The 13,138-nt window shown below is 37.1% G+C and overlaps 1 non-coding gene across 1 annotated transcript; it reads left to right on the plus strand.

Moving 5' to 3' along the window:
• The first annotated feature begins 1,089 nt into the window (after positions 1 to 1,089).
• Positions 1,090 to 1,253, plus strand: LOC123935737. Its single transcript, XR_006817009.1, has one exon. It is a non-coding gene; the product is annotated as a U1 spliceosomal RNA (small nuclear RNA).
• The last annotated feature ends 11,885 nt before the right edge of the window (positions 1,254 to 13,138 follow it).

The following is a 13,138-nucleotide window of genomic DNA, read 5'->3' on the forward strand; positions in this document are numbered from 1 at the left end:
AAAGGCCTATAAAATACTTGATGTCTTCCTCAAAATAAATAAATAGATACATATATAATAAATAATTATAAAATATATAAACATATTTTGAAGTATTTTTAAAATATAATATATTAAATATATTTTATATATTTATTAAATTTATCTAATATGTATTAAAGATATAAATATTATATGCAATGCATATATAAATATGACTATATAATATATGTAAGTATTATATATGATATGCATATGTAAATATTTATATTGTATAAATACATTATATAATGTATGTATATATTATATATGTAATATAGAGAGATTTAATTTGACCAGAAAAAGCCTCCTCTTCTCTTTCATTTTCTATGATTTCTTTTGGCATCTATGATATTTCAAATAAATGCTCCATTTTAGTACCTGGGCTGGAGAGGTAGTTTTCAATCACTGATAAAGTAAGTTTCCAAAAATTATAGGAAAATAAACAAATGTGAACAAAATATGGAGAAGAAAATGCAAAAAAATGTGGTCTGAGAACCCGCACATTTCAATGATGCCTAAAGTACACATGAATCAGAAAGTAGGCAGTTTAGCATGTTTGAAAATATATATATAGTATATTATATATAAATATATAAATTTATAATTATTACTATATTTAAAAATTATAAATTTATATATTATAATAAATAAATAAATATATGATCTCATATAAAGTGTTTAGAAGAACTGCTAGATATATTTCTAGACATGCTTTTAAATAGCTACAGAAAATCTTAATTACTGTCTGGATCACAACCTCTTTATAAGATTTGAAATTATAGGATCTCATCAGTGCAAATGAGTTTTATTTTTATTTTTATTTATTATAAATTTTACTTTGAGAGAGATAGAGAGTGAGAGTCATGAGCGGGATACAGAAGGAGAGAAAGAGGAAATCCTAAGCAGGCTCTTTGCCCAACACGAAGCCCAACATGGAGCTCAATCCCATGACCATGAGATCATGACCTGAGCCAAAATCAAGAGTCTAACACTTAACCGACTGAGCCATCCAGCTCCTCTAAATGAGTTTCATTACCATCAGGACTTCATGATAAAAGCTTAGATCCGATACATACCTGGCAGGGGAGACACCATGATCACGAAGGTGGTTTTCCCAGGGCGAGGCTTATCCATTGCACTCCGGGTGTGCTGACCCCTGCGATTTCCCCAAATGTGGGAAACTCGACTGCATAATTTGTGGTAGTGGGGGACTGCGTTCGCACTTTCCCCTATTAAAAAAAAAAAAAAAGCTTAGATCCGTTTTAGATTAGTTCTCACAAAGTTTCCACTCACAAATGCAATGTATACAATCTCTGTTATTACTGATGCATGAGTTTTTATCTGTAATTTGGTTCAGAAAAATAAATAGAGGTCACCATTTACTCTCTATGTATACTTATTCTATATAACATGTTTCTTATTATTCTATTAAAATTCCATTTTTGTTTTACTTCTGACAGATACACATAACTTCTCCTACTGCTAGTAACATTGTAGGGGAGAGGAAAGACTATTCTTTTTAAGAAGAAAAACTGAAAAGACAAAGCATCATGATTAAGGATAAGCTGAAATAGTGAGGTAAAGCAAGATCCAAATGATGTAGAAAGCATAAATACAGATAAAGGTCGAGACTTCTCCCTTCATTTTGCCATGCTCAGGAAAAAAAAAAAGGATTTAACATATAGATCGGTTAGGGAGACTTATAGGATCTCAGCTACATTCATTTTAGGAGTAGAACACACATACTTCATGACACAAGTGGTCACAAGTAAGATATTGGTATTTCTGTTGATCTTTGATTGGAATTGAGAAGTAGTGACAATAGATACCACCAACGTGCCCAACTGTAGACATTCCTGGAGGTAAAGACTTGTTTATGATCTTTATATGACCCCAAGAAGCATTATGCCTCACAGAAGAAATAATGTTTTGAGAATTCAATTTTGCTTTAGGCTGTTAGGGGGCATGGTAGATACATAGCCTGAATTCCTACATATTATAGACATACCTTCATTTTTCTTGAGCAGGAAAGTTTCAGAGTAAGATGTAAACATTGCTCTAGCCATTTAGTGAGAATAGAACAAATAATGGCAGTTTGAGAATATAATCCCATTCTCATTTTTCATAACATTCAGAGAGGAGTTAGGTTCATAGTATTTGGACAATTTCAACAGGAACATTTCAAAAGTCAACAAATGCCTTGAATTATCCAGCATATTTTTGATATTTGGAAGTAATTTATGTTAGAATTTCATGACAATATAAGTTATTGTCATTTTATATTCATTCCCTTAGATGTGAAAGCTTCCCAAAGATCCTGAAACTATAGGAAGCAGGGTAGTCTAAAGCAGATTTTTCTGATTTCTCTACTAGATTCTACAAACACAACAAATTCAAAGACTATGCATAGCAGAATGAATAAAAGCGACCCAAAGATATCTGGCCATAATTCCTAGAATTTGTAAATGGTACTTTTAGGGAACAGAATCAACAGATGTGATTAAATTAAGGATCTTGAAATGGAAAGATTATCTGGTATTATCCAGGTAGGCCCCAAATCCAATTACAAGTGAGAAAGGCAGAGGGAGATTTAACACATACAAGATGATAAAGTAATTCAACAATGGAGGTGGAGATTAGAGTGATGCAGGCAATAAGGCAAGCAAGACTAGGAATGCCAACAACCACCAAAAGCTAGAAGAGGCAAGAAAATAATTTTTCCCCCAGAAGGACTGCAGACCAGCTGATACCTTGATTTCAGCCCAATGATGTCAATTCCAGATTTCTTGTATCCAGAACAGTAAGAGAGTAAATATCTGTTCTAAATATCTGTTCTTAAAGGCCACTAAGTCTGTGGTGATTTAGTACAGAAGATTAATGCTCCACCCCCTCTCCACCCTCACTGAAGAGGCAACATCCTAATTCCCAGAACTTGTGGATATATTATATTTCATAGCAATGGGTAATTAAGGTTGAAGATGGAATTAAGATTCCTAATAAGTTGACCTTAAGATAAAATTACCTTTGATAATCCAGATGGTCCCAAAGTAATCACAAAGATGCTTATATGAAGAAAAAGGAGGTAGAATAATCATAAACAGATATATGGTATCATGAGAATAATTTGACCAGTCATTGTAGGCTTTGAAGATGGAGAAAGGGACCATAAACCAAAGAATGCAGGTGACCTCTAGAAGCTGAAAAACAAAACAAACAAATGAAACAAATGAGAAAATAGATTTCCTCAGCCTTTAGACAGGAATAAAGCCATGACATTAGCCCTTTTGTGAAGCCCTTTTGACCTCCAGAACTGGATGATAATAAACTGTGTTTTTCAAGCCACTAAGTGTCATAATTTGTTACAGCAGCAATAGGAACTAGTAAATTACCCTAGAAGAAAAGATGTATATGTGCAATCTGAAGATATGTGCATTTATGCTGAGAAGTCTTCAAAGTATGCAACAAATGAATACACACAAAATAGTAATATTTTGTCTATAACTCTTTATATCCCCATCTACATACCCTGATATCCTATAGTTTCTTTTTCAAATCCGATGATGGCATATATACTATCAGATACAAGTATAACTTTCATGATTATTCAGTACTAAGAATTTCACTAGTCCAATGGATATTTCAAAATCAAATGTAAATATTAATAGATATAAAAAATATCAGTTTACCCTAACAGCTGTGTTGTTTATTTTTACATATCAATTTGATTGCACCACACAATACCCAAATATTTGGCTAAATATTATTTCTCAGTGTGTCTGTAAAGGTAATTCCAGATAAAGATAGCCTTTGAAATGGTGGACTTAGTGAAGCAATGCAAAATTGAATTCTCAAAACATTATTTTTTCTGTGAGGCATAATGCTTCTTGGGGCCATATAAAGATCATAAACAGGTCTTTACCTCCAGGAATGTCTACAGTTGGGCACGTTGGTGGTATCTATTGTCACTACTTCTCAATTCCAATCAAAGATCAACAGAAATATCAATATCTTACTTGTGACCACTTGTGTCATGAAGTATGTGTGTTCTACTCCTAAAATGAATGTAGCTGAGATCCTATAAGTCTCCCTAACCGATCTATATGTTAATGCAGGGACATAATCCAATTTTTTGTAAACCAGAATATTTTAAGACAAAAGAAGGAAGTAGTCAGACTCAGCCATTCCTACCTTATTGCTTGAGCTGAAACATCAACCTTCTCCTGCCCTTTGCACTCTTGATTCTCAGGAATAATGGATAAGCAATACTTAATTAAAATTAAACATTTTGCAGTGCAAAATACTATGAAGAGAATTAGAAGATGAGCCACCAAGTGGGAGAAAATATTTGCCAAAAAAAACCCCAGTGCAACATTTGATAAAGGACTGCTATTCCAAACATACAAAGAACTCTTAAATCAACAATAAGAAAATAAACAACCTGATTAAAAAATTAGTTGGAAACCTTAACAGGCACCTCATCAAATAAAACATACAGATGGCAAATAAGCATATGAAAAGGTGCCACATTGTGTCTTCAGGTAAATGCATATTAAAACAACAATAAGATGGTACTATTCACCTATTAGAATAACCAAAATCTAGAACACTGAAAGCTCCAAAAATTGACAAGATTGTGGGGCAATAGGAACTCTCTTTCACTGCTGATGGGAATGCATAGTGGTTTAGCCACTTTTCATTGCCTGGAAGTTTCTTATAAAACTAAACATATTCTTACCATAAAATCCAGCAATTACGTTCCTTGGAATTTACCCAGAAGAGTTGAAAATTTATGTCCACATAAGCTTCACACAGATAGTTACAGAAGCTTTATTCATAATTGCCAAAACTGGAAAACAACCAACATGCCTTTTAAGAAGTGAAGAGAGGGGGGAGGAGTCAAGATGGTGGAGAAGTAGCAGGCTGAGACTACATTAGGTAGCAGGAGATCAGCTAAATAGCTAATCAAACCATTCTGAACACCTACAAATCCAATGGGAGATCGAAGAGAAGAAGAACAGCAATTCAAGAAACAGAAAATCAACCATTTTCTGAAAGGTAGGACTGGTGGAGAAGTGAATCCAAAGTGATGGGAAGAAAGACTGCGGGGGGAGGGGCCAGCTCCCAGCAAGCAGCAGAGAAACAGAGCAGTAAATAAGGACTTTTAAAAGTCTGCTACATTGAGGGACATCACTACAGAGGCTAAACTGGGGTGAAGCATACGTGGGGTAAGTGTGGCCTCAGGTCCTGCAGGGTCACAGAAGGATCAGGGGTGTCTGAGTGTCCCAGAGCATGCAGGTATTAGAGCGGGGAAGCCAGCTACAGAGACAGAGCTGAGGAGTAGGCTCTCAGCTCGGGGTTACCTTGAACTGTTTGCAGGCTGGATGAGCTTGGAGAGCAGCCAGAGGCCAAGGAGATGGGAGTGATTGAGTGCTTTTCTCTGACAGCGCACTGAGGAGTGGGGCCCTGAGCTCTTAGCTCCTCTGGGTCAGAGACTTGGAGGCCGCCATTTTCATTCCCATTTTGCGGAACTCTACGGACAGTGTTCAGGGAACAAAAGCTCCCAAAAGTGAACCCAAGCGGATTATTTAGCCAGGCCCATGGTAAGGGCAGTGCAATTCCGCCTTGGGCAAAGAGACTTGAGAATCACTACAACAGGACCCTCCCCCAGAAGACCAACAAGAAATCCAGCCAAGACCAACTTCACTTACCAAAGAGAACAACAGAATTACAGAGGAGGAAAAAGCAAAGCAAAAAACTCATGGCTTTCTCCCCATGATTCTTTACTCTTGCAGTTAATTTATTTATTTTTTATTTTTTATATATATTTTTTTATTTTTTTATAAACATATAATGTATTTTTATCCCTGGGGGTACAGGTCTGTGAATCACCAGGTTTACACACTTCACAGCACTCACGATAGTATATACCCACCCCAATGTCCATAACCCCCCTCCCCCTCTCTTAACCACCCCTCCCCCCAGCAAACCTGTTTGTTTGTAAGATTAAGAGTCACTTATGGTTTGTCTCCCTTCCAATCCCATCTTGTTTCATTTATTCTTCGCTTACCACCCTAAACCCCCGTGTTGCATCTCCACTTCCTCACATCAGGGAGATCATATGATAGTTGTCGTTCTCCGATAGACTTTTTTCACTAAGCATGATACCCTCTAGTTTCATCCACGTCATCGCAAAAGGCAAGATTTCATTTCTTTTGATGGCTGCATAGTATTCCATTGTGTATATATACCACTTCTTCTTTATTCATTCATCTGTTGATGGACATCTAGGTTCTTTCCATAGTTTGGTTATTGTAGACATTGCTGCTATAAACATCCAGGTGCACGTGCCCCTTCGGATCACTACGTTTGTATCTTTAGGGTAAATACCCAGTAGTGCAATTGCTGGGTCATAGGGTAGGTCTATTTTCAACTTTTTGAGGAACATCTATGCTGTTTTCCAGAGTAGTTGCAAGAGCTTGCATTCCCACCAACAGTGTAGGTGGGTTCCACATTATCTGCATCCTCGCCAAAATCACTCGTTTCCTGACCTGTTAATTTTAGCCATTCTGACTGGCGTCAGGTAATATCTCATTGTGGATTTGATTTGTACTTCCCTGATGCCGAGTGATGTGGAGCACTTTTTCTTTTCTTATTTTTTACACTATTTTTAAAATTTCTTTTCAGCATAACACTATTCATTGTTTTTGCATGACACCCAGTGCTCCATGCAATACAGTCATAACTATTACCCACCACCTGGTTCCACAACCTCCCACCCACCACCCCTTCAAGACCCTCAGGTTGTTTTTCAGAGTCCATAGTCTCTCATGGTTCATCTCCCCTTCCAATTTCCCTCAACTCCCTTCTCCTCTCCATTTCCCCATGTCCTCCATGTTCTTTGTTATGCTCCACAAATAAGTGAAAAAATATGATACTTGACTCTCTCTGCTTGTCTTAGTTCACTAAACATAATCACTTCCAGTCCGGTCCATCGTGCTACAAAAGTTGGGTATTCATGCTTTCTGATGGAGGCATAATACTCCATCGTGTATATGGACCACATCTTCCTTATCCATTCGTCCGTTGAAGAGCACGTTGGTTCTTTCAACACTTTGGCGACCGTGGCCATTGCTGCTATAAACACTGGGGTACAGATAGCTCTTCTTTTCACAACATCTGTATCTTTGGGGTAAATACCCAGCAGTGCAATTGCAGGGTCATAGGGAAGCTCTATTTTTAATTTCTTGAGGAATCTCCACACTGTTCTCCAAACTGGTTGCACCAACATGCATTCCCACCAACAGTGTAAGAGGGTTCCCATTTCTCCACATCCTCTCCAACACACGTTGTTTCCTGTCTTGCTAATTTTGGCCATTCTAACTGGTGTAAGGTGATATCTCAATGTGGTTTTAATTTGAATCTCCCTGATAGCTAGTGATGATGAGCATTTTTCATGTGTCTGAGAGCCATTTGTGTCTCTTCATTGGAGAAGTGTCTGTTCATATCTTCTGCCCACTTTTTGATATGATTGACTGTTTTGTGTGTGTTGAGTTTGAGGAGTTATTTATAGATCCTGGATATCAACGTTTGTCGGTACTGTCATTTGTCAATATCTTCTCCCATTCCGTGGATTCCCTTTTTGTTGTTGTTGACTGTTTCCTTTGCTGTGCAGAAGCTTTTGATCTTGATGAAGTCCCAAAAGTTCATTTTCGCTTTTGTTTCCTTGGCCTTTGGAGACATATCTTGAAAGAAGTTGCTGTGGCTGATATAGAAGAGGTTACTGCCTATGTTCTCCTCTAGGATTCTGATGGATTCCTGTCTCACATTGAGGTCTTTTATCCATTTAGAGTTTATCTTTGTGTATGGTGTAAGAGAATGGTCGAGTTTCATTCTTCTTCATAGAGCTGTCCAGTTTTTCCAGCACCGTTTATTGAAGAGACTATATTTCTTCCACTGTATATTTTTTCCTGCTTTGTTGAAGATTATTTGACCATAGAGTTGGGGGTCCATATCTGGGCTATCTACTCTGTTCCACTGGTCTATATGTCTGTTTTGATGCCAGTACCATGCTGTCTTGGTGATCGCAGCTTTGTAGTAAAACTTGAAATCAGGTAACGTGATGCCAACACATTTGTTTTTATTTTTCAACATTTCCTTAGCAATTTGGGGTCTCTTTTGATCCCATAAAATTTTAGGATTATTTGCTCCAGCTCTTTGAAAAATACCAGTGGAATTTTGATTGGAATGGCATTAAAAGTATAGATTGTTCTAGGCAGTATAGACATTTTAACAATGTTTATTCTTCTGATCCAAGAGCATGGAATGGTCTTCCATCTTTGTGTGTCTTCTTCAATTTCTTTCATGAGTGTTCTGTAGTTCCTTGAGTACAGGTCCTTTACAACTTTGGTTAGGTTTAATCACAGGTATCTTATAGTTCTTGGTGCTATAGTAAATGGAATGGATTCTCTAATTTCCTTTTCTGTAGTTTCATTGATAGTGTATAAGAAAGCCACTGATTTCTGTACATTGACTTTGTTTTCTGCCACATTATTGAATTGCTGTATGAGTTCTAGTAGTCTGGGGGTGGAGTCTTTGGGTTTTCCATATAAAGAAACATATCATCATTGAAGAGAGAGAGTTTAACTTCGTCATTGCCAATTTGGATACATTTTATTTCTCTTTGTTGTCTGATTGCTGTTGCTAGGGCTCTAATACAATGTTGAACAAGAATGGTGAGAGTGGGCATCCTTGTCATGTTCCTGATCTCAGTGGGAAGGTTTGTGAGCTTGTTCTCATTCAAGATGTTATTTGTTGTGGGTCGTTCATAAATAGATTTTATGAAGGTCAGGAATGTTCCATCTATCCCTATCATTTGAATCATTTTCATCAGGAACGGATGCTGGATTTTGTCAAATGCTTTTTCTGCATCAATTGAGAGGACCATGTGGTTCTTCTCTCTTCTCTTATTGACTTGTTCTATCACATTGATTGATTTGCAAATGTTGAACCATCCTTGTACCCCAGGAATGAATCCCACCTGGTCATGGTGGATAATCTTTTTCATGTGCTGCTGGATCCTGTTTGCTAGGATCTTGTTGAGAATCTTAGCATCCATATTCATCAGTGATCTTGGTCTGAAATTCTCCTTTTTGGTAGGGTCTTTGCCTGGTTTGGGGATCAGGGTAATGCTGGCTTCATAAAAAGAGTCTGGAAGTATTCCGTTTGCTTCACTATTTTGAAACAGCCTCAGGAGAATTGGTGTTATTTCTTCTTTCAAAGTTTGGTAGAATTCCCCAGGGAATCTGTCAGGTCCTGGGCTCTTGTTATTTGGGAGGTTTTTGATCACTGCTTCAATCTCGTTCCTAGATATCAGTCTATTCAGTTTGTCAATTTCTTCCTGGTTCATATTTCGGAGTTTATAGATTTCCAGGAATGCATCTATTTCATCTAGGTTGCTTAGCTTATATAATTGCTGGTAATAATTTCTGATGCTTGTTTCTATTATCTTGATGTTAGTTTTGATCTCTCCATTTTCATTCATAATTTATTAATTTGGGCTTTCTCTCATTTCTTGTGGATTAGTGTGGCCAATGGTTTATTGATCTTATTTATTCTTTCAAAAAAACAGCTTCTAGTTTCATTGATACCTTCTACTATATCTCTGGATTCTACCTCACAGATCTCTTCTCTATTCTTGATTATTTCCCTTCTTGTATGTGGAGATGGTTTGATTTGTTGTTGATTCGTGGAGATCTTTTTCATGTGTCTGTTTGTCATCTGGATGTCTTCTTCACAGAAATGTCTATTCATGTCTTCTGCCCATTTCTTGATTGGATTATTTGTTTGAGTTTGTGTTTGAGCTGTGTTGAGTTTGCTAAGTTCCTTATAGATTTTGGACACTAGCCCTTTATCTGATATGTTGTTTGCAAATATCTTCTCTCATTCTGTCAGTTGTCTTTTGGTTTTGTTAACTGTTTCCTTTGCTGTGCAAAAGCTTTTGATCTTGATGAAATCCCTATCTTTCATTTTTGCCCTTGCTTCCCTTGCCTTTGGTGATGTTCCTAGGAAGATGTTGCTCCAGCTGGGGTCGAAGAAGTTGCTGCCCGTGTTCTCAAAGATTTTGATGTATTCCTTTCTCACGTTGAGGTCCTTCATCCATTTTGAGTCTATTTTCATGTGTGGTGTATGGAAATGATCCAATTTCATTTTTCTGCATGTGGCTGTCCAATTTTCCCAGTACCATTTATTGAAGAAACTGTTTTTTTTTTTCCCATTGGACTTTCTTTCCTGCTTTGTTGAAGATTAGTTGACCATAGAGTTGAGTGTTTATTTCTGGACTCTCTTTTCTGTTGCACTGATCTATGTGTCTGTTCTTGTGCCAGTCCCATACTGTCTTGATGACGACAGCTTTGTCATAGAGCTTGAAGTCCATAATTGTGATGCCACCAACATTGGCTTTCTTTTTTATTTTTTTTCCCATTTTATTTATTTTTTCAGTGTAACAGTATTCATTCTTTTTGCACAACACCCAGTGTTCCATGCAAAACGTGCCCTCCCCATTACCCACCACCTGTTCCCCCAACCTCCCACCCCTGACCCTTCAAAACCCTCAGGTTGCCCCAACCTCCCACCCCTGACCCTTCAAAACCCTCAGGTTGTTTTTCAGAGTCCATAGTCTCTTATGGTTCGCCTCCCCTCCCCAATGTCCATAGCCTGCTCCCCCTCTCCCAATCCTACCTCCCCCCAGCAACCCCCAGTTTGTTTTGTGAGATTAAGAGTCATTTTTGGTTTGTCTCCCTCCCAATCCCATCTTGTTTCATTTATTCTTCTCCTATCCCCCTAACCCCCCATGTTGCTTCTCCATGTCCTCATATCAGGGAGATCATATGATAGTTGTCTTTCTCCGATTGACTTATTTCACTAAGCATGATACCTAGATGTCCATTAACAGATGAATGGATAAAGACGATGTGGTATATATACACAATGGAATACTATGTAGCCATCAAAAGAAATGAAATCTTGCCATTGGCTTTCTTTTTTATTAATTTATTTTTTTTCCTGCTAGATTTTTTTTTAACATTTACCCATTTCTTTTTTTAACATTTTTAAACTAGTTTATCTTAACAGTACCTTTCATAAAAAATAAGAATAATAATCTTTTTTGAACCTTCATTATTATAGTCATATATTATCCTTCATTGTATTTTACTTTATTTTTTTGTATACAGAGAGGGAATTTTCTTCTAAAAAAATTTGGGGTAAAACTACTTCTAATTGATCAAAACATCCCCTAAATCTAGCTCCGGGCTTGTTCTAGTCTCCAGCTCAAGAGAATTCTCTCCACTTTCTTTTTCGTTTTTATCCCAACCAACATACTTTATAAATTCATTTTTTTAGATATAAAATTTTTTTTATCTTTATAGACGTATTCCATCCCTTCATAGTATTTACCCTTATATATGTTTTTCATTCATTAAAATTTTGGGTTGATGCATTCCTGGAAAACTACAAACTCCCAAAATTGAACCAGGAAGAAGTTGACAACCTGAATAGACTAATATCTAGTAACGAGATTGAAGCAGTGATCAAAAACCTCCCAAAAAACAAGAGCCCATGACCTGACAGATTCCCTGGGGAATTCTACCAAACTTTCAAAGAAGAAATAACACCAATTCTCCTGAAGCTGTTCCAAAAAATTGAAGAAGAAGGAAAACTTCCAGACTCTTTTTATGAAGCCAGCATTACCCTGATCCCCAAACCAGGCAATGACCACACCAAAAAGGAGAATTTCAGACCAATATCACTGATGAATACGGATGCAAAGATTCTCAACAAGATCCTAGCAAACAGGATCCAGCAGCACATGAAAAAGATTATCCACCATGATCAGGTAGGATTCATCCCTGGGTTGAAAGTTTGGTTCAACATTCGCAAATCAATCAATGTGTTAGAACAAATCAATAAGAGAAGAGAGAAGAACCACATGGTCCTCTCAATGGATGCAGAAAAAGCATTTGACAAAATCCAGCATCCGTTCTTTATTAAAACACTTCAAAGTATAGGGATAGAGGGAACATTCCTGAACTTCATAAAATCTATCTATGAAAGACCCACAGCAAATATCATCCTCAATGGGAAAAAGCTTGCAGTCTTCCCATTGAGATCAGGAACACAACAAGGATGCCCACTCTCACCACTCTTTTTCAACATAGTATTAGAAGTCCTAGCAACGGCAATCAGACAACAAAGAGAAATAAAAGGTATCCAAATTGGCAAGGAAGAAGTCAAACTCTCTCTCTTTGCAGAGGACATGATTCTTTATATGGGAAACCCCAAAGAATCCACCCCTGAACTACTAGAACTCATACAGCAATTCAGTAACGTGGCAGGATACAAAGTCAATGTACAGAAATCAGTGGCTTTCTTAGACACTAACAATGAAAATACAGAAAGGGAAATTAGAGAATCGATTTCATTTACTATAGCACCAAGAACCATAAGATACCTGGGAATAAACCTAACCAAAGAGGTAAAGGACCTGTACTCAAGGAACTACAGAACACTCATGAAAGAAATTGAAGAAGACACAAAAGGATGGAAGACTGTTCCATGCTCTTGGATCAGAAGAATAAACTTTGTTAAAATGTCTATACTGCCTAGAGCAATCTATACTTTTAATGCCAATCTGATCAAAATTCCACCGGTATTTGTCAAAGAGCTAGAGCAAGTAATCCTAAAATTTGTATGGAATCAGAAGCGACCCCGAATTGCTAAGGAAATGTTGAAAAACAAAAACAAAACTGGCGGCATCACGTTACCTGATTTCAAGCTTTACTACAAAGCTGTGATCACCAAGACAGTGTGGTACTGGCATAAAAACAGACACATAGACCAGTGGAATTAGAGTGGAGAGCCCAGATATGGACCCTCAACTCTATGGTGAAATAATCTTCGACAAAGCAGGAAAAAATATTCAATGGAAAAAAGACAGTCTCTTCAATAAATGGTGCTGGGAAAACTGGACAGCTCTATGTAGAAGAATGAAACTCGACCATTCTCTTACACCGTACACAAAGATAAACTCGAAATGGATAAAAGATCTCAATGTGAGACA

The sequence above is a fragment of the Meles meles genome, chromosome X, assembly GCF_922984935.1.
Source record: "Meles meles chromosome X, mMelMel3.1 paternal haplotype, whole genome shotgun sequence".
Taxonomy (NCBI): Eukaryota; Metazoa; Chordata; class Mammalia; order Carnivora; family Mustelidae; genus Meles; species Meles meles.